This window comes from Pelodiscus sinensis, chromosome 28 (assembly GCF_049634645.1).
Source record: "Pelodiscus sinensis isolate JC-2024 chromosome 28, ASM4963464v1, whole genome shotgun sequence".
NCBI classification, from domain to species: Eukaryota; Metazoa; Chordata; order Testudines; family Trionychidae; genus Pelodiscus; species Pelodiscus sinensis.
In genome coordinates, this window is record NC_134738.1 from 14,841,502 (window position 1) to 14,864,035 (window position 22,534).

Sequence of the window (22,534 nt, forward strand, 5' to 3'; positions counted from 1 at the left end):
AGCAGGCGAAATCAGTGGTGTTTTGGAAAATTCACTGGTTAGAGCCCAAACCCACAGGCGGCGGGTGAAGGCCCAGCTGGGGAAGGCAAGCCCAAGCCCCGCCCCTTCTGCCCAAAGCCACACCCCCTTCCCAAGACCACGCCCCTTCAACAATCTTACCCCTCAGCCAAGCCCTAACCCTGGTTCTTCCTGTTCACCTGGAGGGCTGGGGCTGCCACGCCACGGCCCCAACCCTCCCCAGTGGATGGGCAGTGTAGGCAGTTTTGGGAAGGCAACACCTTCCCTTGCCTCTATTACCCGCTGTCCATGCCCAAACCTTCACGTCTGTCTCAGGGAGTTGGGAGCTTGCAGGATTGGGACCTGGCTCTATTGGTGTGAAGGCCAAGGCAGTCACACCCAGTGGTCGGAGGAAAGGCTTTTTACAACCCAAGGCTGAAACGGCTGCTATCTCCCTCCAACCAATCCAGCCACAGCCCACAGGCTGCTGGGGATGTCCCAGGCTGGGCTGTAGAACATGTAGCCCCTTGAAAGGGGTTTTAGCAGGGCTCTGTGGTAGCACCCGCCTTCCAGCCCTCCCCAGCTGTCAGGCAGCACCGTCACGCCAGCTGTTCCACAGCCATGGAGTCCTGTTGCCAAGCGCTGGATTTGGTTTTAATAACAGTTAGTGCAAACATTGTAAATTTACTGCTGCTAGAGAGAGTTTTTGAAAACGTCCAACTCAGGCTATAATTTTTCAACCGCACCAGCTGTTTGCGCTCTGTTCCTACCTGACATGGTGCTTTGAAATAGCAATCACTGTATTTATAAGAAGGGAAGGACTCATAAATATGTCAGGAGTGGAATATACAACGCCATATTTCACCATTTTCTATTTTAAAATTGTGAGTTATGGCTGCAGAAATGTGGACCCATTAAAGGTGATATGATGTATTTTGTGTCTTGTTCAGAAGCCCATCCATCATTGAGACAATAAAGAAAACCGCACTTACTTTTTTCCCCTGTCGTCTGTAATTTATGATGCCCAAAAAGCTGTAACCTTTTGGCAGGCTTTGCAGAAACGGCTGCACTGTTAGCAACTAAATAACCTTTTATAAGGTTTTAAATGTGTTCCTCCAGTCTCAATGCACTTGCCGCATCGATCCAGAATATCCTGCAAAAAGGGGGAAAGGAACATGATCTATAAGAGGATCAATAACAGTATATAGATTGTTGAAAGATGCGTCTAATGATTTTTGCCAGCCATCATCTCTCCGTGTGTTGCTCCCCATCTTTTAAGCTTCAGCCTTCGCTCAAATTAATTAACCTTGCCGAGGCTTTCTGTGCTCCACCATTAGTGTCACGGAGATGGGAACCCTGAAAAGTGTTGGCAAAGAAATATTTGCAGGCTGGGAAGAATCTTGAAGAAAAATATAATAATAATAATAAATACAGGCTGAACGTCTCTGGTCCAGCATCCTGGGGACCTGACTAGTGCTGAATCAGAGAATTTGCCAGACCATGGGAGGTTGATATTGTCTAGCAGTATTACCAACACAGCCACTGCTTGCTGGGCTCTTAGACACTGAGGGATAAATTGGAGCGAAAGAAGATCTCAAAACACTGAGAGCCAGGACTGGCGGCTGTAAACAAACTTTAGGGGACCGTGGGAAACTTGGCCACTCATGATAAGTGGATATGCAGCTAACTAAAGTCATGCCGGACCATGGAAGTTGCCAGAGCAGAGAGTGCCGGACTAGAGAGGTTCCACCTGTAATAATCTCTTCTTGGTGGTCACTCGATAATGATTAGAACGTCTTCCTGTCATCCTCCTATTTGTGGATCCGTAGATGGCTGACCAGCCCGATTCTGGAGCCACAGGTCTTATCACAGAAGGGGTAGGTACTGGTGGCTATTGGAGGGACACGGGGAAGTTTTTCTGTTTTTTTCTCCTTCGCCGCCACTCCTCGTCTGCACTGCGGCAGGACCTCTCAAATTGCATCACCCGCTCACCGATTACCACTCTCCACTGGGGACGGTTCTGGGCAAGGTTCTCCCAAGAGTCAACAGCAACGCTGCACGTTTCCGTGTTTGCCTTCAATGTGTCCTTGAATCGCTTCCTTCGGCCCCAGCGCTCCTCCGTCCGTCCTTCAGCTCGGAAAACAGAACCTGCTTTGGGAGGCGCTGATCAGGCATCCGGAGCAAGTGGCCAGTCCAGCGAAGTTGTTGGCCAACTGGGAGTATGGGTGATGGCATCTCCCATTGGCCACAAATGGCACTTTGCAGCCAATAGGAGCTACAATCCCCATATCTATGGTGATGCAGGTAAATACAGCAACAGGGAGGCCTGTCAGCTGTTAACCCTGGCAGACCGGATCCTGCCCATAGGACAATATTTGCCCACCCCTGATTTAAGGTGTCTCGTGCTGGGCCCCCAAAATTACAACCCTCTTTTGAAAATCTGAGCCTGGTGCAATTCTGCTGCTCAGCTAGATCCATTTGCAGATCCACTAGTTTGTAGATGCAACAGATCCACTTATGGGTTTAATTATTAACACTAGACACTTACAGGTTTTCAAAGTGCTGAGTGGAAAGCAATTATAAGGCAGAAGGCTCCTGGTTCGCAGAGCTATTCAATCAAATATAAAAGAGACTGCAAAATGAACTGGGGAAGCGTGTAGCCAGGTATTGACAGTACACTGGTCCCATAAAGCAGGACTCCGGTTACTGTCCCTTTGTGAATTAGTCTCTTTGTCATTTATGGTCTCCCCTCGGAGCAGCCACCAAATCATTATTAACATTAGAAATAAAACGAGAGGGCGAGTTATTAAATGTAAAATATGTGGAGTTCTCCTAGAACTCACTGAGTAGTTCATAAATATGATGGCTTAATTTCATCTGTAATCCAAACGGCTGATGAAGCATTACACAGCTCTCTGCTAATTGAAGTTGCTAACAGAGCTGAAGAGCGAGATGATTATGTGTCGACTTTTCTCCTTCAGGGGTATCGTCATAACAGATCATAAATGGAAATGAATTCATTGCCGCACGTCCCTCTGCCAGACCCCTCAACAGGGTTTTCTCAGAGGTGGATGGTCAGAAACACCCAGCAAATTTGAGGGAGATGGGGGCTGCCTGACATGTCTCGTGGATGGGAGATAAAACAAGAGATTTGGACACTTTGGGTTGTTCATGTTTGTAAAGAACAAAGTTGCCAGCCCTGTGTCCTGACCCTCTTCCATTTGCCTGCGGATCTGACCCCAGAAGTTTCAGGTGAATACCGTCTTCTCCTTCATCTCTCTCCTGAATGCCTGTGAACATAAACACCTGCCTCCTTCCACCCCACGCATGGCTGCATGCAAGGTAATCCTGGGTAGAGTTGGTCCACACTAGGAAATTATTTCAAAATAACTAAATTCAGCTCCCAAAATAACTATTTCGAAATGCACCAGCTCCCTGAGGAAAACAGAAGTACCAATTTCAAAATAACCAGCCCATTATTTCGAAATAACGGGAGTGGTAGTGTGGACGCTCTGCTTATTAATGCGACTTAAGGGGGGATTATTTCGAAATAACTCCCTAGTGTAGACCAGGTGTAGTGCAGACCATTGTCAGTAAAAGGCATGCACAATATAGGAGCACGGGTGGAAAATCCACCCCAACAGCCCAGTCGACACGGATAGAACTGTCCAAACTGCAACAGACTCCTCTGATTAATCTACTCCCGAGCAAAAGCCAAGTTTCTGTGCTCATTGCGGGCAAACAAAAAGCTAACCCATTTATCCGATTCATAGACAAATGGTCATTATTATCCCCATCTTAAGTGTCTATATTTTCAGCACATTGCTTATAGTAATAATTGTTTCACTGCTTGTTAGGGATGGGCTATTTGCTTAACGAAGAGGAGGCTGCACACTGTAACCGAGCAGGAGTCATTTTGTTGCTACAACTATAGCTCTTCCGGAAGCCTTTGAATCTTTATTCCTTAAACTTTAGTTCCTTTGGGCAACAGACACTGAGTGCATGCGCATGCCGACAGACAGCAAACTAGCCCATCTTCGTAGCATCGAGAGCTTCTGTTTCTATAGCCATACGTGTTCTAACTGCCTAATGGAACATTTTGAGCCACCTTAGGTATATACATTCAACACATCAATCATAGGATTCATAACACTGTACTCGTGGAACAGAGAAAGGATGATATTGTAGTCAAAAGACTGGAGTGGAATTCAGAAAATCTGAATTTCAGTTTCAGACCCTAACACCAATTTCTGACATGACCTTTGGACTGTTACTTAATTATTCTGTGCCTTAGTTCCTCAACTGCGTCATAATTAATAATATCTCATAGCAGGAAATGCCCCTTGCTCCATGTTTACACAAGATGTAACCTAATGAGGCCTCCAATGGATTGATGGGCCTCTTGGCACCATAAATATTTATACACCCCGCAAAGCGCCATATTGTCCTGCCACAAGGTCGCTAGGGATAATACTAACAAAGAAATAATATTGCATTGCAGCCAAATGACCACTCAGGGCATTTCTGCCAGTGGAGCCACAGCACAAGAAAATTATTTAAATGAAGAGGAGAGAATCTCTTCCTTCACTCGTTTAAAACAATGTCTCCTGTACCCTGTAATGATGGTTCACAGCACTTGTAGCTGGTGGGCTATCAACCAAAGGGCCAGTTTTCTAGAGTTCTTGGATTTTAAGGGTTGCATGCCTCAGGGATGGCTACATTTCGAGACCAGTCCAGCCGTCCTCCCCAAAAGGATTCCTCCTCTGGCCACGGCAGCTCGCCAGTTGGGCTGTGATCAAATCCCATTCCAGGCCAGAATTCAATGGAGGGTCCGCAGAGGCGGGGGAAGGGCCCACTGGCAAGTGTGGGGAGCAAGTTTGCTCACTCATCACAGGTCTCAGGCCAGGTCTCGACCCCAGCTGTCTACCACAGCTACTGGCCTGCCACTGCGGGTGCGGCCCACGCTGGAGTCTGCATTGCTAGGCTGCGCCCACTCCAGGCGGCGTTATGAAAACACACGAGGCGGCTTCCTTCGCCGGGATCCCGCTGGCTTTTTCCATCCAGGAAATTCTCCTCTGACCCTTTGGGGGCTTGCCACCATCCTCTGGCATGTGTCACTCGCTCGCCGCACATGCAAATGAACCTCGTCATCGCCTGTCGCCGGGGCGGTCCGGGGGAATGTTGACAGCAGCCTGGAAGCAGGATTCGCTCTCGCGTCAGGTGGGGCGAGACGAGGGGTTGAAACCGGCGCGGGAGGCGTGCCAAGTCCAGCTCCCCACGGCACTCCCCGGCACGGCCTCCCAAAGCCAGAGGGGGCCGAGCGTTCTCTCGGTTCCAGGCTGCACCATTGCTTTTGCTGGCCTTCCCGAACCCTGCTGCTTTCTCCAGCTACGTCTAACGTGCTGCCTGGCTTCTTGCAAGCTCATCTCTTTAAGGAGAACTGAGTTACAGAGCTGTCAGGCTCTGCGGCGCTCTGAGAAAGGGCTGCTTTTCTTCCCAGCAGCATTAGCTCCCCCCGCATTACAGCTTCTCTAGCCACATTTCTTCTATAATGCCCAGAGGAGCACTTTAAACTAGACTACATAGGGACTGTAGGGCCCACTCTGGAATGCCTGGGAGTCAGGCAGCTTGCAGGGTAGTCATGCTCAGTGATCAGAGTTCATGCCAGGGGTCTGATCCAGGAGAACCAATCCAATGGGACAGGGCAGTGGGGCAGGAGCAAAATCAGGGGGTCCGTGTAGCAACCAGAAGGTGACGGCTTGTGGCTCAGACAAGGGCAGACTATAAGCAGGAATTTTTTATATAAAGTCACCAGCACCAGCCCCTGTAATTTTTCCATCCATGTGGGGAATAAATTTTGTTGTGTGCACTGAGGCATGTGCAGATGTGCACCACCTGTAGAAACACAGGCTGCCAGCTGTGTGCACTTTGTTAATCAGCTGGGCAGCAGCTGAATCTCTCAGCTTACAAGGATCACTGGTCCCCAGCCAATCCTGTGGCCAATCAGGACACATTTCATGGAACTCAGGACGCTGGAGCATCTGAGTCTGTGAATTTCCTGGTAATCGCATGTGCTGGCCTGGACGCCCCCCTGCACTGGCCCATGTGGGACTCTTCCATCTTGAGTCTGTATTAACACCTTGCTTACAAGGGTGATATCTAAGTTACTGGCAGCTCCTCAACTTGGGGTACTCAGACTCCATAGTAAGATACAAGGCTCTGAGCTTTATGAGTCTTGGTTACAACCATGGGCGGTAGGTATCAGAGGCAGGAGAAGGAATTGCCTTCCCAAACTGCCAGGCATGGCCCCACCCATGCTCTGCCCCCTGCTTCAGAGACATCTCCCAGGTGCTTGGGTTAACCACTTGGCTAGAATGTCGCTCACCTGCCGAACAAGCGTTCGCTCACGACTGCACCTTACGTCTGCTGGGACGTTTACATAGATGCTAATCAGCATGAAAACACGTCCGTGCAATTTTAAATGCCCTTATCACGTGCCTTATGTGACTGCAACTGGAGAGCACTATTCTTACAATTCTCGGGTAGGTTGTTTTACCTTCTTGTTTTACCATCTGTTTGCAGATGATACCAAACTGGGTGGGGTTGCGACTTCTTTGGAGGATAGGGACATAATTCAAAATGACCTTAGCAAGTTAGAGAAATGGTCAGAGGTAAACAGGATGAGGTTTAATAAAGAGAAATGCAAAGTGCTCCACTTAGGAAGGAACAATCAGTTCCATACATACAAGATGGGAAGCGACTGTCTAGGAAGGAGCATGGCGGAAAGGGATCTAGGGGTCATAGTGGACCACAAGTTGAATATGAGTCAACAGTGTGACGCTGTTGCAAAAAAAGCAAATATGATTCTAGGTTGTATCAACAGGTGTGTTGTAAGCAAAACTCGTGAAGTCATTCTGCCGCTCTACTCTGCACTAGTTAGGCCTCAGCTGGAGTACTGTATCCAGTTCTGGGCGCCACATTTCAAGAAAGATGTGGAGAAATTGGAAAGGGTACAGAGAAGAGCGACAAGAATGATTAAAGGTCTAGAGAACATGACCTATGAAGCCAGGCTTCATGAACTGGGCTTGTTTAGTTTGGAAAAAAGAAGATTAAGGGGGGACATGATAGCGGTTTTCAAATATCTAAAAGGGTGTCACAAGGAGGAAGGAGAAAATTTGTTCCTCTTGGTTTCTGAGGACAGGACAAGGAGTAATGGGCTTAAAGTGCAGCAGGGGAGGTTTAGATTGGACATTAGGAAAAAATTCCTAACTGTCAGGGTGGTCAAATATTGGAATAAATTGCCAAGGGAGGTGGTGGAATCTCCCTCTCTGGAGATATTTAAGAACAGGTTAAATAGACATCTGTCAGGGATGGTGTAGGTGGAGCTTAGTCCTGCCTTGAGGGCGGGGGGCTGGACTCGATGACCTCTCGAGGTCCCTTCCAGTCCTATTATTCTATGATTCTATGATTCTTCACCAAACAGCACTGACAAAAGTACAGCACGTCTCACCACGCGGTGTCTGGAGCGGGACATGTGCACCGCATGTGGCTTCTCTACGTAATCCAAACTGACCAAGCCCACAGAAGCCTTTGGGGAGGAGTGGCAGTTTATCAGCTCGGAGCAGTCTCGCTGACTCAAGGGGTGTTGCTTCAGGGTGTGGCCGAGTCGAGGGAGCCTGTAGGAAAGGGTGGGCGTGGCTAATGTAGGACAGGTGTTCTGACAGGGGATGACCGGGAGCTATTGTTGATCTACATCGAGATTTCATGTCCCCACCTCACAAGTGGAACGCTGAGGGTCTGGGCCCTAGTCTGAGTCCCGTCCACCAGCGTGAATCCCGAAGACCTGCTGTGCGGCACACGCTCATTTGCACCAGTGCAAAGAAGACACGAAACACATCCGTTGTGATCTAATAGCATTTCACGCCCCTTGGCTCAAGGATTCGGGCTCCGTGGAGCACATGGGGCTTACTTGCCATTTACACCGCTGCAAGGGGGAGCTGGATGTGGGCAGCAGCTGTTTCCTTGCCAGATGGACGGAGGCCAGAATCCGTTTCTTTATTCCATTCCTGACCCACATGCCGAGGCCCCGGCTGGATTGCGAGTTACGCCAGGTTCACCTACAGCAGGGCTTGTTTTTGCGTTGGGTAAATCATTGAGGACATCCGCAGTCATTGACATCTGGCATGTTTGAGGATTCAACTAATTCCAGTGGGACCCACACAGACCGATTCCCTGTTTAACCAAGAGCATCTCTCCACGTGGAATTACTCCAGACTAGTGACGTGCAAGTGGATAATCCAGTTCTCAGATCCAAGCACTCTGAATCCAGAATGAGAGTATTCACACAGAATTATTCTGGAATAACTATTGCACCTGACGCTCACACTCCACTTTAATCTGAATTAACTTTCTAGTGTAGACAAGCACATAGTCAATACAAAAGAGCACCATTCATGAAAATGGTGCAATGTGTAACCTCTCCAGAGCCCCTAGTCCCTCTTCACCTCTCCCTGCCACCTATCACGCTGCCCTCTGCTCTGCACAACTCTCTATACCAGGCACTTGGGACTGCTTTCGGGTGACTACATTGTCCGTGTTAAGGAATCAATCCATATTAAATAGGACATCGTATCCATTTTAACCAGCCAGCTCCTGATCATGGCATGGTTCTCGCTCCCTTCTTAGTATTGTTCCTGGGACAAAGGCAAGACAGATTTGGCCCTGTGCTAATAATAAAACTCACCACTTTACTGTGCTTTAAGCATTCGGCTCCCTCCACAGGCATCCTCACGTTAACCCTTGAAGCGGCCCCACGGGGTAAGTAAGGAAGAACGATTATCCCCATTACACAAGTGGGGAAATCGAGGCATGCGTCTTGCCAAAGGGGACACGGCGTGTCCAGGCAATGCCGGGCGTAGAGCTCAGGCGTTCCTGGCTCGCTGGGGAAGGCTGCATTGCTGCTTGAGCGGGGGGGTCGGGAAGCGATAAGAATGTTCCCCTCCGAAAAAATAAATTCATCTGCCACAGTGCCCAGGGCATTTCCTTGCAATTTAAGTTTCCTCACCCGCTGCTCACAGTGAGTTGTGCTGAACGGGGCTGGAGCAGCAGGGGGCGCCCTGTGTCCCAGCGGGGTTCTGCCTGTGGCCATTTTTGCTCCCGTTGCCCACGTGTAGGGCTGCCGGATTCGGCTGGTTTCCATCCACGTTGTGTTGTTGCTAATGGGACACACACACAAGGCCAGGGCCCGTGAAGGGAGGTGCAGGCTGATTGCACCCCCCACCGGGAGAGCCGTGTGCCCCCCCTGCGGCCAATCACAGCGCTGCCACGGTTGAATCGGCAAAGCCACAAATTCTAGGTACGCAAGCGCAGGGAGCAACGCTCCCCTGTCCCGTGTCCCACCTCGGCTGCGACAATCTTGAGGCCCCTCATGTAGCCTCACCAGCCTCGGTTGCCCATCATAAGGCCAAATCCTCAGCTGCCGTAGCTCCACTGACGTCAACATAGCGAGGCCAATTTCCCCAGGCTGAGCACCGCCAGCAACTCAAGAACCCGACCTGCACAGCTAACCCTCCTGCTAGGACCCTGGGCCCCAAAGGATGCACCCGCTGACCCTCCGTTTGCACTGGCTTTTACTCGCAGGGGTGGCCTACCACCCAACCCCCGTGTTTATAGCGAGGAGGGGAGAATCCGGTCAGAGGTGACGCAGAACGGACCCCAGCGGCTGAACAAAACACCGAACAACGCCTGAGACGGTGTGCCAGGAACGGCCACCTGGAAAAAGCGATCAAGCTCTCGGTGTGGGGCAGAGCTCGTGCACACGGGCCCTGATCCCTGATTGGACAGGCCTCAGTTCCGGAATGTATCTCCCTACCTATCAGCACTCACCTAGTCACAGAACCTCGGCACATGGTTCCGCTGGACGCATGCCGAACCTTCCGCCTCTGCTAAGGGCGAACCTAAACGAGGGGGCCTGGGAGCCGACCCGGCCGAGCTGAAAGCAGGAAGGAAAGAGCCAGGCTCTCTGGCTGGGAGCGGTAAGTGATTGATTGGTTTCCTCTGGGAGTCAGGCACAGAGAGAGACTCCTAATGCACATGAGCTAGTGGGTTACACTTGGAAGGCAAAAAAAAAGTTATGGAAGGTGCTTACCAAGTTCCCAGCTCCTTAGGGACCAGGCAGTCCTCGCTGCTGCGCACCATGGCCGTGTAGAACACCACTGGGTAAGCACGGCTAGAACTTGGCTAGAACGAAGCTCTCTCTCTTTCTGGGTTCTTACATGTGGCGGTGTAAGGTAATAGGCAGCAAGTTTATAACAATCAAAAGGAAGTTTTTCTTCACTCAGTGCACAGTCAACCTGTGGAACTCCTTGCCAGAGGATACAGTGAAGACTAGCACTTCAACAGGGTTCAAAAAAGAGCTAGATAGATTCATGGAGGTTCGGTCCCTCAATGGCTATTAGCCAGGATGGGTAGGAATGGTGTCCCTAACCTCTGTTTATCTGGAGGTGGGTGACAGGGGAAGGATCATGTGAGGTTTATCTGTTGTGATCCCTCCCTCTGGGGCATCTGGTACTGGTCACTGTTGGCAGACAGGACACTGAGCTAGATGGACCTTTGGTCTGACCCAATATGGCCTTTCCTATGTTCTTATGTACATCCCTCCCACCACCCTGGAATCTGACCTTCTCCTTGAAAACAACAGACCTCACCCAACTGAGCTAAAAGAGACTCTTCATTAGCAGTAACGGGACTATGACACTGGAGCAATTCTAATTCCATCCAGCAGAGAGCAGAGCCAACATATAACAGAACTGCATGTAAGTAGAGACGTTTGTAAGTAATCATTCTCAGCATCAACGCAGAGTATCCTCGCAGGAGTCTAATTTATCCTAAAAGCTCTCTCTTTTTTCCAGCTCCGGTTCTTTGCTCTGTGGCTCTGCCCCATGTGATCCGAGACATGCTTTTGCTCTTTTAAAATAGCCTGTAGATTTATGTGGAAAAATCACAAGTCCAAGCTGGCTCCAGGCTACTCCAGAGTTAGCACACAAACTTTTCAAGAAAGCGTGCCTGGCTTTTCCTTGAATAGATCTTCTTGTTCTTCCGAGCAGGGGGCCTCTGCCCTTCTTCCATTTCAGCGCTGTGCATTTTTGCACCCCCGTGCGTCTACTAAAGCAGATATTTGCTCCCAGGCCCGCAACAACTTGCACCGCCACAGAATTACATAAGAACATAAAAATGGCCGTACTGGGTCCGACCAAAGGTCCATCCAGCCCAGTATCCTGTCTGCCGACGGTGGCCAGCACCAGGTGCCCCAGAGGGAGTGGACCGAAGACAATGATCAAGCGATTTGTTTCCTGCCATCCCTCTCCAGCCTCTGACAAACAGAGACCAGGGACACCATTTCTATCCCCTGGCTAATAGCCTTTTATGGGCCTAACCTCCATGAAATTATCTAGCTTCTCTTTAAACTCTGCTATAGTCCTAGCCTTCACAGCCTCCTCAGGCAAGGAGTTCCACAGGTTGACTACACGCTGTGTGAAGAAGAACTTTCTTTTATTAGTTTTAAACCTGCTACCCATTAATTTCATTTGGTGTCCTCTAGCTCTTCTATTATGGAGAGGAAAAAAAACTTGAGGAGAAAAACTCAATAAGCATGTCTGGGAGTGGGGTGGGGGAGTGTGTGTTTAACGTGTGCTAACCAGCAGGAGTTCAAATCCCGGCATAGACCCGGCAGTGGGAGTTGCAATGTTAGTGGTAGCAGATCACTTAGGTTTGAGTCCTGCCAGTTAGGGTGAATTTAAAATCATTACAACTTGCCTTGCCTACCCAGGAGTCCTGACTCGTTAACAAACCCACCTTTTCCCCTCCTGAAGACACAGTGTCCCTGGGGTGCCCTAGGGCTTCGGAACATGCTGTTCCCAGCAGTGCTGATTCCTGTGATGAGTCCCAGATTTCCACAAAGACCCAGTTTGCCCCACTTAGCTAGGTCCCTGAATGGAAATCTGAGCAGGGAGTATCCATAATGCCAGCTAACATCAAGGGATGTAGTTACCCAGCAGCTGTGAAAGATCAGGCCCCCTAAAACCACCGTTCCCTCTAATCGTTGTCATCCATGTGCGGAATAATGTTCTGGGCACCGAGGCATGTGCCGATGTGCACCACCGGTAGAACACACAGCCGAGCTGTGGGCGCTCTGCCAATCAGCTGGGCGGCATTTGAATCTCTCTGCCCAAGAGCACAGCTGACAGAGAACACTGCATGGGACCGACCTAGGGCAGCGGGCGACTCTTAGGCGTTGCTTAGCAAGCCCTTTCAAAGAGCAGCTCTGTTGGTTTGCTGTTCTCCCCTCTCCTTCGTTCTCCCCTCTCCTTCACTCCTCCCCGGGGGGGGGGAGGGGGGTTTGCCTGCTCTCCCAGCTGCAGCCTCCGCATCCTGCCCGGGGTGGAAAATAAATGAGGTGCAGCCGCCCAGGCTGGGTGGCTGCTTTCATCCCGATCCAGGTGGCTGTAATCCAGTGCGGGATTTGCGTGGCCCTGACCCTGAGCTGTCAAGAAGGAACAGCCAGATTAATGGGGTGGGCGGGGGAGTGTAATAATCGTTTGTTTGATGTGACAAGCCTGATAGGCGTTGATTTACTTACAGCCTGATAGGCTTTTAATTGAGCACCTCCATCCCAGTCACATCAAAGGCAGAGCAGTTGACAAGAGGCTCCTTTGACTGAAAACTCCCAGTGACTGACAGATCCTGTAGGCTAATGATGGAGGGGAGGGAACTGGCCAAGCCTTAGTCAGAAAAAGGCCCTGTTCTTGCAGGGGGGTGTCCCCGCTAACCCCCATCACCCAGGGCCCTCTAGCAAAGGAACACGCTCTCTGTGTAACTCCGCCAGGGCCTTTTCTCAGTGCCCAAGCGGCCTTTCAAAGCCTTCGGTTGCTGGGCCCCGAGGGGCACCGGACAGTCACGGGCAGCGCTGCCCCAGGGTTTTATTTCGAAATACCGCGCCCCCCGCAAGGGCGAATTAATAAACCGAGCGTCCCCACAAACCAGCCCGTTATTTCGAAATCCGGACTGCTGCTTTCCTCGGGGAAGGACGCTCACTTGAAACAGATCTTTCGACAGAGCGGTCGTGCGGACGCTCCTGGACGCTCTTTCGAAATAACGACTCCCCAGAGTCCTTGGAACACATGACTCCCCCCCCCCCCCCCGGTCCTTCTGGGGTTCTCAGTCCAAGGTGGCGCGTCCACAGTAAGGGAGGCTGTCTCGGGCTCATTTCGAGACTCCCCCGTAGTGAGGACGCGCTAGTTTGAATTTGTTATTTCGGGAGCGATTAAATCGGTTTCAGTTATTTTGAAATCGTTTCCTCCTGGAGACTTGCCCTCGGTGTTTAAAAGTAAAGAGCCCAAACACCGGCCACACCCACCAGCCACCCAGGAGCGCTCACCACACAACGTTCAGGCCCGTGTGTCAGCCCTTTGGATTTGTTTTGAAATGTGGGGTCAGTTTTGTGGTATTTGCTGCGCACTCAATTCTTCATTTGCTACGCTGGGGCAAAGTTTTCTTTAGGCACAGACAGGTCTTAACAGGATGGCTGGGCCATCAGCCAAACCCCCTAGTGGAGATGCATCTGAAAGAACTTTTGGGAAAAAAGTTCCCCAAAGCTACACTGACAAATGGATTTGTGCGTGTGTCGTCGTAAAAGACTTTTGAGGGCACAGCCACGTTCCTGAGTGGTGGGAACAAACCACACCTCTGAGGCTAGTCTAGACCGGAGATATCCCGGAAAAACTCTGCCGCCTCCAGGGAACGCGTCCGCTTTTTCAGAACAGTTTCCGAAAAAGCGGGCACGTTCTTTCAGCACCCCGGTATTCCTCATTGTATGGAATAAGGGATGTTCCGAAAGAGGAGATTTTTCCAACATTTGGCCCCGTGTAGACAGGCCAAATGTTGGAAAAGCCTCTTCGAAAAAAAACAAGCAGAAAAAGGTTCGCAATTTGCGTATCTTTTTTCGGAAAAAACGGCAGTGCATACATAGCCTGACTGGAGTAAATTTGATGGTAAAACTTGTAAGTGTACTCCCAGCATCTTGGGGAGAGAGAAAGAGCAGTGAGAAATGTCCTTTAACTGGGTAGGGAATGCTATTTGGGTTTATTATGAGTCTGATTTTGCTGTACTTGTGCAACCAGAGTAAATCCATTAAAGACTCTTTTCAAGCCGAGTAAAAGTGTCACCCACCGTACGTAAATGTGTTTTCCTTATGCCTGTCAGACAATTCCACTGCAGCTCTGGGCAATGTTCCCTCTCATTTTTTCCATCTGTGCGCGGAATGAATTTTAGTATGTGCACCAAGACACGGATGGGTGTGCACCACCAGCAGAAACACATGCTAATTGGCTGGGCAGCATTTGAGTCACTCCTGGGTGGCCACCCAAGCGCTCAGTTCACAGGAGATATTTAATCCGTAAGAACTCCAGAGCACTGCAGCCAAGGCCATGGCCTGGCTCTGTTCTGAGAGAAGGTTGGATCGGTTAGCAGGAGGGGTGATGGGAGAGTTTAGAAGCAGCGTTCATGCCCTCGCATGCTGTCGGTTCCCGAAGAGTCTATCCCGGCTGCTATTGCCAAACCCAAACATCCAATTCTCATGCGACTGGCATAAGAAATCAGGAATGGATGCTTCCTATTTGCCGTCCCATCTTTGAGCCGCTACGTTTCCAAGCTTTCCGTTGCCATCACGAGGGCTAGCTACTTCCTCTTCTCTTTACACAGCAATGCAAGCCGAGAGTCCCATGTAGTCTCATGACTCCATGACCTGGAGCTTTAAAAAAATGCCACGTTTCCTGAGACCCACAAGAGTTGGCAACATGTGTGCGATCACTCGGAGCCGGAGCTTCTAGGGCCCCACAGCAGCTGCCCCAATTGCCCTATGGATGGGAGGGAAGAGGGGATTATGGGGGCCTGGTGCCCACCCATCTTCACTCACCACGCCCACGGCGCGTGGCATCTGAGAGGCCATGGGAAGCAGAGCGCCCCAGCCCTACCGCCCACCGAGAAGGACCGGTCGGGAAGTTGGCGTGGCAGCGAGGAACATGCTGACAGGCCACTTCTGCTTCTGCCGCCCATGTGGTGATTGTGGGGGGTGAGCTACCCCTGCTGCTGCCACGCCAGGCCCCCATAATACCCCAGGCCACATTGCTCAGGGGAGGGGGTAAAGGGATGAGGGCAGGACAGGAGAGGGGCTTGAGAAAAGGGTAGGGCCTGCAAGGGGGGCGGGGTTGCCCCAGGCTCCATGCCCCTCTTGGGACAGCCCATGCCGGGACTTTCAAAATGTCCCATAGAAATACTGTGTAAAACGCAATTAGCCGAGAACTTCTATCTAGAGACCTTAGTAATATGACTCTCCCCTCCTCCACCCCCGCCGGATGCCTGGGCCTTTCTCCTCCTTCACTGATGGATCAAATATTTGACACCAGCCCAGTCACCCCCTCAACCTTGTGGTTCCATCTGCATTCGATCACGAACAAAAGATGGTTTAAAGGATGCAAAACTGGGACGGAAGGGAGGCAGGAGCCAACGTGCAGTTGTTTTATAGCTGATTTGTTAGGTATCAGTTCCTTTAATCTATTTTATCTGGTATAAAGCATTCGCTGGATTTGCTGAAAAATAAATATTGTGAATTAGCTACAGATAAGTCAGGACCAAGTAATACTGTCTCTGTACAGGAGACGTGTTTGAGTGTAGTGTGTGGATACTTTGAGTGTTCATGTTGAAAGTGCCTATGTGTACGTTTTCATAATATACAGAACGTGGTCTAGAAATGCCAGATACTTTGTGCCAGGCTTAAGGGAGATTCTACTCTTATTGGGAAATTTAGGAAACTTGATATAAATCACGTCTCTTTCATCTAATCTACCATACAGTCTATACCTGAGACTTTGGGGTAAGATTGGCTATGTATATTTATGCTTTAAACTCTGATGTGTTTTTCAGTATCTAAATATAAATTATTTTTACTGTATCAATGATTCAATATTTTTCTTTGAGATCACAGAGTCCAAAAAAACAAATGTTTCTGAAAAGGCATTCAAAAAAAACCAACTGAGCTCCTCTTGTGTCATTGGCAACCAATAAAAATGCCTATTGTTGTGAAGAGCTCATAAATAATCTGATTTTGGCATGCTTGCCTACCATACAGAAAATGAATAAATTAAACTTGATTTACAGCCTTTTCCATTTTTATTAGTGCTGCTCCAAACATTTTATGTAATGAACATGCCAGACAAGCGATGCCAAATGGTTTAAGGCTCTGGTATTGATATTGTGTAAATTAATTTGCATAGTTTAATTAACTAGTACTGGCAAGGGGGAGAAAAAGGAAAACAGAGGTTACCGCCTCTTTGCATCGGAAGACTAGATGAACTCACTGACTCAGACAGCCCCAAAAGCATTTCATTCAGCTTCAGTCAGCAGTCAAGTATTTTCTACTTGATTAAAGTACAAACTTGGGCCAGACTCAGCCCCCGTTGCAGGCAATAGGGACCTTTTCCATTAACTTCGGTAAGATTTACCCTCGGCCTCCTGGACTAACCCCCATGGGACTCTACCCCCAACTCCTATTGATTATGGGACTCGTTATGCTCTCAAGTCCGTCTCTGGGCCAGGGCCAGCGTGCCCTTGCCTTTCAGCGAGTGATCTGAAATGCCAACGTTTTCCTAAAGAGGCCTCCAAGATATCGCAAATGTTCCTACTCAAACGTTCCAGCTGGCACCTTGACCTCGGAGCGGAGGGCATTCTACAGTCGACGTGGCGTGGGAGGGAATAGCCCACCCTCCCCTGACTTACGCTCCGGCCACACGCTGCTCTCTGCCCAGACAGGCTCGCGGGGAGCTCAGTGCATGGTCGGGGCCATAATTAGTTTAAACGATGAGACACAGCTCAGCAGGCTGCCCGGTGGCTCTAGCCGGCGTTTTGCCCTAATTGGGAGCATCGGCTCATTCCTTGGTTTTCAAGAGCAACTGTAAAACTGTTATGCTGCCACCATTTTTTACTCATCCCGGTGGTCTGCGCCCAGGGCTGGCTCAAGTCAGTCCTACGCCCCGGGCAGCGAGCACGCGACACATGAGCGGCTCTGCCCCCAGGCGCACGGCACATGTGTGGCCCCGCCCCCCGGCGCGCTGCACACCTTGCAGCTGCCATCAGGCGCCCCCCCATAGGTTGGCGCCCCGGGCAGCTGCACGGCTAGCCCCCCCTTAATCCAGCCGTGTCTGCACCGCAAAACAGCAATCACGCCCCTTCCCAAGCATGCCACTGCCGGCTGGGCAGGACGCGCGGGCCTGGGCGGTTTCACGGAGGACTCAGGGCGAGGCTGTCCACGTTACGTAATGGAGCGTTTCTAGCCAAGCAGCTACGTACTCATTTGGCATCACCAGGGTTCTCCTGCCAGCGGGCCTCAGGAAGGGTTTGCAAATCAAGCAGAGCGGCCTCTGGAACTCATTGCCACTAAGAGTTCAGTGGGGCTCGGAAAGGATCAGATGAATGGTCCCTCTCATCTTTGCCAGCCACTTGGCTTCCACCGTCCGTTCCCCCCCATCCCCCGAAGGACACGGCCACGGGGATTACCAGGCAGGCCTGGCGCAGGGTGGCCACAGTGGCCAGGCACTCCCCTGCCAGTGGTGAGAGGCAAGCGTCTAGAGGAGCTGACGTACCCCTGGAAGACCTCTGTGTACCCACACGGATACACCGACCCCTCGTTAAGAACCACTGCACTAGCTCACCGGATTGCGCTTTGAACTCCGAGCTCCTCTGTGGAAATCCCTCATGTTCCCTCCCCTCCGCCCTTGCTGGAAAACCCAGCAGCCCAACATTAGCAACCTCCCGAAATCCCCTGACCTAAAGAGAGGCACAAACTGGCGCTGGTCCGGAGAGTGACTTGTCGGAACACTGCCGGGCACGTATTGGAGACAGAGGCCCAGCGCATCCGCGGTGCGTCAGCCTGACGCCAGGAGGAGACTTTACATTGGCCCCATCCGCGTGGGATGAGGCCCCTCTGAAATATACAGAGTGTGGGGGTGCCGTGATGTCACGGAAAGGTGGGCACGTGGAAGCGAAGGCTTCGCTGCCCCAAAAGGGCAAGATGCGCATGGTCCCCCCAACCTGGGTTTGACTTTCCCTCGCGACACTGTAGCGCAACCTACCGGTGCCTGTTCTTCGCTAGAATCTCGTCGGGAGGGAGCACACGTGCTCTAACACGGGACACACAAGGCAGGGTAAAGGTCACATGGAAAGGTGGTTGGCTCCAGAGCCAGTGTGGGGGGCAGACCAGCTCGCATGTTGAAATCCAAATGGCCCTGTCTCCACTAGAGTTTTACAGCATATTAGCTAACAATGAACTCCTAATCAATTCAAGCCCTGTGAGATTAAGATGTAAAACGGCAGGGACAGTCTCTTCAAGGAATACTAATGCCAAGGTCCTTACATAACACTGATCTCACTGCATTTTTCAAAGGACATCAGCATCACTCTGCCTATGTGACAGAGGGGAAACTGAGTCACGCAGAGGCGACACCGCTAGCATAGGACAGCATCTAACAATTGGACTGTCGGGGGGAAGGGGTGGAATCTGAAATTACGGTCATCCAACAGAACGTTTTCCAAAGAAGAACATCATTTTGCTCATAAAAGGCCCCTTAATACTGTTTCCTCCCCATTTATTTTAACTAATATCACTGTGACCCAATGTCAGACACCTGGCTACACTGGCAGCTTTTTGTGCAAGAACTCTTGCATCTACACTGCCGTGTGCTTTTGCGCAAGAGCATCCATGGCAGCTTGGACACTCTCTTGCACAAGAAAGCTCTGATGGCCATTTTAACCATCGGGGCTTCTTGTACAAGAAATTCATGTTGCCTGTCTACACTGCCCTCTTGCGCAAGAGGACTTATTCCTTGTGGGGAGAGGAATAACTCTTCCGGAAGAAGCCCTGTTTTACAACGCTAGACTGTAAATTTACTTCTGGACGAACGCTCGTGCAGTGTAGACAGCCGGCAAGATTTTGCAGAAGAACGGTTGTTCTTGCGCAAGAAGCTGCCAGTGTAGACGTAGCCCAGGAGTGTAAATTTAAAAAACAACAGATAGTCTGGTAGTACTTTATAGACTAACAAAACATGGAGATGGGATCCTGAGCTTGTGTGGGCACCGCCCACTTCTTCAGACGACCAGAGTTAATACTTAGAGTGTATTTTGATCTGCGGGCCCTCCCTGCAAAGCAGAAGAGTGGATCCCTCCCCTTACTTCCCTGCCCTCCAGCACTTTGATAAGTGTGTGAAGATCTCCTCCCCTTATGTAGCTTCACACCAGGAAACAACTTCATTATATCAACAACAGGAAGACCCCACTGATGTGTCACAAAGTAAAACAGCTGTTAGTCACACATCAAGGGCATGGAGGAAGGGGGAGGGGAGACTTACTTTTTTACATATTTTTATTTCTACGTTCACACAGTTCTCTGTGGAAGGAAGCAAGCTACCAGCCTCGTCGACACGCAACCACAGTCCAGTGTGCGTCTGCGAACCTCGCCGTGTCTTGCTGCTTTTCCTGCTACACGGTTGCTTTAGAAATAAAGATCAATTCCAACTTTAAAAAAGAAACCCCTATTTTTATCACTGCCAGAAGTCTGTACGGGGTGGGGTGAGGTTTTTTTTAAGCACTTGCTTGTCATTTCACATCTTACATTTCACATTTTGTCAGTTGTTTTAAAACATGTCTCCTGTAATAAATAAGATCATTTCTGCGCATTTGTTCTGCAGTTACAAAGGAGGCCTTTCGATTGTGTAATGCTAGCAGTAAGGTGGAACTTTGAAAACCGTGGGGAGAAATAGCTGACTTGTACACATTTTCTTCTGTGGTGTCAGCTTAAAGGGACTGTTACAGTCTGAGTACACAGGCTCCCATGATCTCATTGACAGGGCAGCTACCAGTGCTATATTAGGGGTTTAGGTCTGTCTGTGGGTCTTTCCGTGAGTCTGTTTGTTCAGGAACTCCTCCTAAAGGGTAGTGTCACCAAATTTGGGAGGCAGCTTCCTCTTCTCCCACCTTAAAGCAGCTTCAGGGTCTGGTTGTGCCAGGACAACCGGACGCCCTGGGGAAAGGACTGTTTTCCACACACATGCAAAGGGAGGGGCTGCTGTTCAGAGGGACGTGATATGAGAGTACCCACTGGGGGCAGCGAGCCCGCAGGGGAGAGCTATCCTGCAGAGTGGCCACTAGGGGCAGCTGCACCACCAAGGGAGTAGCCGCCCTTTCCCCGCCCCCCCCCCCCCCCCGGCTTTTGGTCACAGTGCCGGAGGGGGCACAGGAAAGGCCCCTGGCAGCCCCAGTAGACAGCCGAGATCTTCTCCTGCAACAGCCAGGCCTGATCGGATGCTGGCCATTCCTCCTTTGCATCCTTTCTTCTGCATTGGCCCTGATGCCGGTCTAACACACCAGCATCGCTCCATGGACCATGGGGCTGCTCCTCACTGACTCCAGCGCAAGAGAGAGGAGAAGCCAGCCAGCATGCCTAGCAGGGAGAATGGCGGTACACCCATTTTCTTGGCAGCATCCACGAGTCTCTCCATCTCCCTAGGGGTGCTGCCAGCACATCGAGGGGTCTTCTCCACTGTGGGACCATTGGGTCTTCAAAGCAAAGACGTGGAATAAGGAGATGCAGCCCTTTCTCTCCAGGGCTTCCTCCACAAGAAGCCTCTGTTCCTACGGAGGGGGGGAGGATGCCCTAAGGCTACGAGTGCTGTTCCGTCTGGGACGGCAGGTAGGGCCTTAGCCAAAGCCCATTGCAGGCGGGGAGAGACCCGCCACCGGGTACAATGGGCTCTGGAACAGCCTTTCCATGCATGTGTCCGTCCCTGCCCCGCCAGAAGAGCCGGGAATCGTGTTTCCAGGCAGGTGTTTCCCTGGATATCAAACATTTTCCCATTTGGTGGCAGCCATGCTGTATCTCCACTCGATGGGTATCCCTCCCCTTCCTTTGCAGCCTCCTGCACATTTCTTCTCTTTTGCCCAGCCGTCCTTCTCACCGCTCTGGGCTGGGGAGGTTCGATGTGACTGTCAGGCGTGAATGTAAACTGACCGAGAGGTAGCAGGACCGCTCCCGCGCCAACTCCCGTATTCAGCAAGGACAGTGGATTTCTCCAGTTTAGCGTCCACAGCCTCCCAAGTGACACTACACTAGAAAAAGGGCCTCTGGTGGGAATCCTGGTCTCTCTGTGAGGAGCTGGATCAGTGTCACTCTAGATCGTTAAATACACGCTACCCCTGTACCACAGCCATTTCCTATGGGGGCAAGTCCGGACATTCAAATACCTTGACCCCTGCTTCCCAATCTGGGATTTGCTGTTTCACAAACTTTTTCACTTTCTACAACTCCACCCCTCGGTTGCAGAGAAAAACGCTCACGTCGTGAGCTAGCAGAACACCAGGCTGCGGGAGAGCCAAGCCTCAAGGCCCCGGGCAGCATGGCGTGTCAGCCCCAGAGGAGTACGTGGTCCAAGTCAGGGGCTCTTCGTTGAGCAACCAGGGCGGACACAGAACAAAACCGTCCACTTTGAAAACTCTGTAATCTCGTAACTGAAGAGTGACTGAGATGCCGCCTTATGGGCTCCAAAAGCAGGTAGATACGTGAATATTTTTAAGAAAGTAAGAAACTAGTTCAGCTCTTTATTATTGCTACAGCAGGAGCAGTGACATCGTCAGGATCACTGTCCTGTCCAGCAGAAATAATATGCTTCCTGGGTTGGTACCTTTGCAGTCAGGTCTGATATTCAGGGAGTTTTCCAATAGTCCCCATACATCACTCACTTCCGACTCTGCTTTGCTTTTAGCACCTGATCCCTCCCCCCTCCAAGGATTGTTTCGCTTTCCTTTCAAAAACACATTTTTATAGTGTTTTTAACTGCTGGGCCAAGGCCGGAAACAAGTACACGGAGTGATGAACACCCTAATCTCTGTGTTTAACGAGGAAGCCCTGCCAAAGCGTAATTGCAAGTTGCTGAAAGATCTTAAACATAGGAGGAAAACAAAATCCCCTGTTTGACATCCATACTTTGCAGTTTGTAAATATAGAAATAGCTGCACAGGGTGATATTATTACCTGTTGTGGCTATTAGAATGTGTGGGGGTTGTAGCTTTGCAAAGAAGAGGGGAACACTTTGGTTAATATGAATTAATGCCCCGGCCTTGCAGATACTTGTGCGCATTCTTCACTTGACACACAAGTAGGTCCATATCTGTCCTTCTGAGAAACTAGGCACGTCCCTCGTATTCAGCACTCTGGGCCAAGTTTAAGAACATCAGAACGGCCAGGCTGGGTCAGACCAAAAGTCCATCTAGCCCAGTGTCCTGTCTGCCGACAGAGGCCAATAACAGATGTCCCAGAGGGAGGGATCACAAGTAATCTCCATGTGATCCTCCCCTGTCAGCTACTTCCAGAGAAACAGAGGCTAGGGACACCATTCCTACCCATCCTGGCTAATAGCCATTGCTGGACCTAACCTCC